The following is a 6,745-nucleotide window of genomic DNA, read 5'->3' on the forward strand; positions in this document are numbered from 1 at the left end:
CAGACCCTGTCACTGCGTTAGAAGAACAGATAAGACAGTTAACTGTGCAAAAGATGGAATTGCAAGAGCAGTGCAATGCGCTTGCAGCGGAAAGCAACAAAAAAGTTACAATTGAACAAGCAGCTGCAAGCGCTAGTCACGCTTCTGCAGTTAGCACAGTTCTGCCTATGTCCACTCTTGTTGGCCGTTTCCCTGCCGTAAATTTCATCCCGACTTTCGTGGGTAAAAGTAACGAAAATGTAAAGACATTTTTGCAGTGTGTCAAAGATGTAGGTAGGACTTGTGGCTGGCCTGATATTTTCCTTTTGAGTGTGCTGAAGCTGAAACTAGCAGGAGACGGTCTGCGAGATGATATCACTTTTGAAGCCTTGGCTAAAGGGTTAGCAGAGTGCTATTCTGATAAGAGAGGTGTCAGTTATTATCGGGATTTGCTGTCTACCTGACGACACAACCAATGAAGATTTAGAAGTATTTGCTGATCGAATCCGCGCAGTATCGTGTCGCACTTATGTGCTTAGCAACAGCCAGGCCCGTAATGAAGTTTTATAGAGGAAGCAGAAGCAAGTGCTATAGATGTGTTCATTCGAGGGATTAACCCGCAAACGGGGACAGAAGTGTAAATGGCTTCCCCTACTACATTGCACGAAGCTGTGCGAATTGCACTGCTACGTGAGGAAGCAGGGAGATTTGTTTCTGACCCATCGCGAAGTAACGAGTCGCGATGCGTGTTTCTTAATGATGCAAAATGTCAGTGTTGCGGGGCTGCCGCGCACCGTGTTGTGGCAGATGCCACAAGATGGGGCATACTAATGCCACATGCCCCCAAAATAATGTAACCAGACAAAGGCAGCAAAATGTTCCACAGACAAACAGGCAACAGGGTAGTTACCAACAGGGAAATGGTCGGGGGGGCAGGCTCAGCCACCAACCATTGCCCCAGATAAAAGTAATGAAACTGGTGTATAAAAAACAGCAGAAAGATGAGGTGGCAAATGCTTTGCTAGAGGGTAAACTCAGGGGTAGAACAATTAGAGTGTTAGTAGATACGGGAGCACAAATTAGCGTGCTGTTTGTCCCCTATCACGATAAGCGGAGGTTGAAACCGCCCCGCTATCACGTTGCTGGATTGGGTGAAGGACTGATCATTCCTGCCGGGTCATCTTTTGTTAGTTTTCAGTTAAGTAAAAAAACATATGGTTTTAATATGGAGGTTGTACGGAAACATAGGAGGGACTTTGATATCATTCTAGGTAATGATTTCCTCAATGAGTACCAAGGGGTAATCGATTATGGGACGCACACTGTCCGATTTGGTGAGGAAACTCTTTTTCGGCGGTGTTCGGACCGAAAGCACGCGAGGAAACTGTGAGGGAAGGCCGCTCTCACAGGATCCGACAGAACCGCGTACATGGCCCATTAAATCGTTACACCCAGTTACCATTGAGAGTGGGACAGGCAAGGTTCTATGGATTGATATCAAAGCTCCATTGCCCACTAGTTCAATTGTTTTTGTGGATCCGCTCCGTCAAAACGATGTGTTGGACAGGTTACAGGTTCATGTGAAGAGAGGTTTATGTGCTGTAGAGAGAAAAGGGAAGAAGTTTTGTGTACCTGTATGTGTCGATAATTTTGGTTTGAGAAAGATAGAAATTCCACGTGGAACAGTTTTAGCAAGTGGTCAGGACATAGGACATGATGAGTTTTCAGTGATAATTGAAGGTAAGAGTCAAAATAGGAAGCAGTTCCCTATTAGAAGTGTGCGTACCCTGATACCCTCTTTGCAAAAGCAATTTAATGAAAAGTTAGAGCATTTGAGTAAAGCAGAGCAGAGGCTAATATGGCCCGTATTGGAAGAATTTGCGTGGTTGTTTGAGGAAAGGCAATATTTGCCTGCTACTGACCTCATACAGCAAGAGATTCCCACCTGGGATGCTAGACCTATATCTCAAAAGGCATATAGGATCCCTTATCATTTACAACCAATAGTGGAAGACACAGTTCAACAGCAGCTAGCAGCAGGGATTATTCAACTCTCTGCCAGCCCCTGGTCGTCCCCAATCGTTCTGGTTCGTAAGAAATCAATCAGTGGTGAGAAGAGTTATAGGCTGTGTGTTGATATGAGAGCAGTGAATAAAGTAACAACACCTGATACGTATCCTTTGCCTCGTATTGACGAAACCCTAGATCAATTAGGAAACTGCAAGTATTTCACCACTTTAGATATGCGATCAGGGTATCATTAGATTCCTATAGCTCCCAAGGACAGACCTAAAACTGCCTTTATTGTGCCGTCGGGTTTGTATGAGTTTTTACGCACGCCATTTGGTCTCGGGAATGCTCGTGCAACCTTTGAAAGATTTGCTGATTTATTGTTACGTGGTTTAAAGCCCACCACATGTTTAGTGTATTTAGATGATATTATTGTATTTTCTAGAACTATTGAAGAACATGCAGAAAGGTTGAGGTGTGTTTTCACGTTTGCAGAGTGCCCATTTAAGTCTGAAGGTAGAAAAATGTTCATTTGCACAGTCACAAGTCCAGTACTTGGGACATGTCATTAGTGCTGAAGGTATCAAACCAGATCCTCGGTTGACTGAGGCTGTGAGAGATTTTCCCATCCCAACCATTGTAAAAGAGTTACAGTCACTGCTTGGCCTATACGAGGTGCGGCTAGAAAAAAACTGGACTGATGCTGGAAAAAACATTTATTTACAATTATTTACAATTTCATGTTATCTCCTTCAATGTACTCTCCTCCTCGGTCTCTACACCACTCCATACGAATTTTCCACTGTTCATAGCAATGCTGCAGATCATTTTCGGTAAGTCCATACATTACTTCCGTCGCTTTTTCTTTTACTGCTTCAACAGTCTCAAATCTAGTTCCTTTCAAAACTGACTTGACTTTAGGGAAAAGAAAAAAGTCACAGGGGGCCGAATCAGGTGAGTAGGGTGGATGATCTAAGATGGGAATGTTGTGTTTTGCCAAAAACGTTTTCACTGACAACGCACTGTGAGCTGGGGCATTGTCTTGGTGAAGGATCCATGACTTTGTTCTCCACAAATCGTTCCGTTTTCTCCATACTCCCTCACGTAGGGTAGCCAGGACGCTAATGTAGTAATGCTGATTCACTGTTTGTCCCTCTGGTACCCAATCAATGTGCACAATCCCTTTGATGTCAAAAAAAAAAAAAAAACAATCATCATTGCCTTGAATTTCGATTTTGACATTCGTGCTTTTTTTTGTCGTGGAGAACCAGGAGTTTTCCAATGCATCGATTGGCGTTTAGTTTCTGGATCGTAAGTAAAAAACCACGATTCATCGCAAGTAATAACATTTTGTAAGAAGGTGGGATCACTTTCAATGTTTTCCAGGATGTCAGAACAAATCATTCTTTGGCGTTCCTTCTGTACAATTGTGAGACACTTTGGAACCATTTTTGAACACACGTTGTTCATGTTGAAACTTTCATGAAGAAACTGCCTAACACTTTCCTTGTCAACTCCTGTTAACTCAGACACTGCTCTGATTGTTAAACGGCGATCTTGTCGAACAAGTTTACCGATTTTTTCAATGTTTGCATCAGTTTTTGCTGACAATGGTCTGCCAGTGCGAGTGTCATCACTGGTGTCTTCGCGGCCATCTTTAAATCATTTAAACCACTCAAACACTTGTGTTCGCGATAAACAATCATCGCCGTACACTTGTTGTAACATTACAAACGTTTCACTTGCAGATTTTCCTAGTTTGAAACAAAATTTGATGTTAACACGCTGTTCTTTCTGTACACTCAACATTTTCCGACGCACAGACAAAACGTCAACTACTTAAAACAGACGCCACGGGCAGACTGAGTGCAGGAGGCAGATGAAACTCGAGCAGTAGGCGGAGCGAGAGTCACGTGACAGGCCACGCGACTTTCAGCCTTATTGCATTCGTTTTATTGTTTCACCAGTACTAGTCCGGTTTTTTTCTAGCCACACCTCGTATAATTACTATTGCCGGTTTGTGAAAGATTATGCCACCATAGCTAAGCCATTAACCAAGTTGTTGAAAAAAGGTGCAGTTTTCGAGTGGTCAGAAGAATGTGAAGTAGCTGTAAAGAAGATTAAAGAAGTACTAACAAGCTCACCTCTGTTAGTCTATCCAGATTTTGAAAAACCTTTTATTTTTGCAACCAATGCCTCAGATTTTGCTCTGGGTGCAGTCCTTAGCCAAGAATATAACGGAGAGGAAAGACCTGTTGGGTATGCCTCCCGCCAGATGAATCAGGCTGAAATAAATTATAGTACTGCTGAAAAGGAATTGCTTGCACTTATGTTCGGGGTAAACTATTTTAAATGTTATTTGTATGGTAGAAGGTTCACTGTAATAACAGATCACGCGGCATTAACTTGGATGTTGAATCTGAAAGATCCTAGCAGTTGTTTAACTAGATGGGCTTTAATACTTGCCGAATATGACTATGAGATTAAGCATAAACCTGGTAGACTGCGTTCTAATGCTGACTCACTGAGTCATAAAGTAAGCGTGGTTCAAACAAATGATGATTTGATTGAGGTACTGAAAGAGGCGCAAAGCCGAGATGTTGAATGTCATAGGTACATTACCAGTGTAGATTTCATTACTGAAGATGGTATTTTATACCAAAAGAATCCAGGTGGTAATAGAGTTGTAATTCCTAAGGAATTGCAGTCCAGAATAATAGCTCAATGTCATGATAGTTTGCAAGCATGCCGTAATGGGCGAAGAGCAACAAATGCAAGGATAGCTGCACGGTATTGGTGGAAAAACAGAAAGAAAGATGTTCAAAAGTATATTCAAAATTGTTTACCTTGCGCTCAAAGAGCACCCCCTCCTAGGACCAAAATACCTTTACAAAGCCTTCCAGAGGCGACGAGAACATTTCAGAATATTGCCCTGGATATTGTTGGTGCTTTTCCACAAAGCAATCAAAACAGTAAATATATCCTGTCCATTATGGACCACTTTTCTCGATACCTTGTTTTGGTACCTCTCGCTGATATGACAGCAGAGACAGTTGCTAGAGAATTTGTCAATTACTTAGTTTTGCCTTTCAGCAGCCCTGACGCTATTCTAACAGACCAAGGGACGAACTTTATGTCGGCTTTATTCGTTCAAGTGTGCAAGCTTCTAGGAATCAAAAAGTGGAAAACCACCCCCTCTCATCCAAAGGCAAATGGCCACCTGGAATGTGTTCACAGGACAATTAAGAAAATGTTAAGTTACTATGTAAATAGAACGCACTCAGATTGGGACCGTTATATCAATACAGTCGCTTCAGCCTATAAAAGCCGTGTCCATGAGTCAACAGGCTATAGTCATTATGAGATAGTTTTTGGCAAACCTATGAACTCACTTTTTGAATTGGACAAATTGCCCCCAGGTGTGGACATAACTGAAGTCAAGAGGTTAGCTCGCCGTTTCAAGTCAATTTGGAAACAAGTTCAAACCAATAATTCCAAAGCCACCAAAAAACAATTACAGCAGAGTAATGCCCCTTTACAAGCCTGGAGATTTAATCTTGTTGCATAACCCAACAGTAAGACGAGGAAGAACAAAGAAGTTTGCACCTCAATATGAGGGACCATACCCTATCATTCTGTTAACCTCTCCAGTAAATGCTGAAATCCAATTGCCAGATCGGTTAGTGATAGTACATTTTGATCGTCTGAAACCCTTTTATGGAAAAGCACCTTCCATTCCGACAGTTTTGCCTAATCCATCGCCTAGTAGTGTATCAACTATGCCAGGACCCACAGTGACTAAAGTGAAGAAAAAGAAGGTAAAACCTTTACCTGCCAGATCTAGATATTCCTTACGGAACAAGCTTCCTTATACATTGAGGTCAAGAGTCTTGCTGCAGCCTTAAGTGTAGCTTACTAATATGTAAGTGCAAAGTGTAGAGTAAGTAGCGAGCAAGCAAAGTGCTGGAAGTGTGGGTTGGAACGGCAGTATAATTATATTCGATGAGGAGATATCTGCTCAAATAGTACGATAAGTTGTTGCAAGGGCTCCTAACCACTTCCTGAATGGAAAAAGTAATTGACAAATAATACGAGACTATCATGATCCTACACTAACACGAGTTTAAAACTCAATCCTGGGATATTAGATCAGTTATAGCCACTGTTTGTATCTTCCATGTAATTAAATTCTCCAGAGCTTAAGCGAACAGAACAATTACAGCTGTCCACATTTTCTGCAGTTCCTGTGTATCACACTAGAGGATATCAGACCCAATGCTCGTAATCGCTGGGTCACTCTCATACTAGCTTCATCTGCCTCGTTGTAAATATCACACCACATCTCTCTCTCTGTTTCCCACCCTGAGAGTACAAATCCATGCTTGAACTATGGAGTTTAGACCAGAGTTTAATCTATTTATCAATAAGGTAACAGGACCAGAGTAGTGAGGTTTTGGAATCATTTATTACCGAAAGAAATAATTACACAGTACATACAAACCTAACATTCAGCCTGGAAGGACACAGCAATTTTAATGATATTTCTTTTCACACGTTGCACTGTCCATCTACACAGCATACCTATGCAAAGTACGTATGACTATCAGTAACAAAATACACCTACTAGTGCCACTGTAATGAAAGAGAGCTGGTAGCTGCACCGAAGTTTTAGCGCGTCATATGCCCACACTGAAATGCTGGAGAGTATGACAAAGAACGTTGAAAGGTAAGTGTTCTGTGAAGAGGAGTGATCTGT

This window comes from Schistocerca nitens, chromosome 1 (assembly GCF_023898315.1).
Source record: "Schistocerca nitens isolate TAMUIC-IGC-003100 chromosome 1, iqSchNite1.1, whole genome shotgun sequence".
In the NCBI taxonomy this organism is placed as follows: domain Eukaryota; kingdom Metazoa; phylum Arthropoda; class Insecta; order Orthoptera; family Acrididae; genus Schistocerca; species Schistocerca nitens.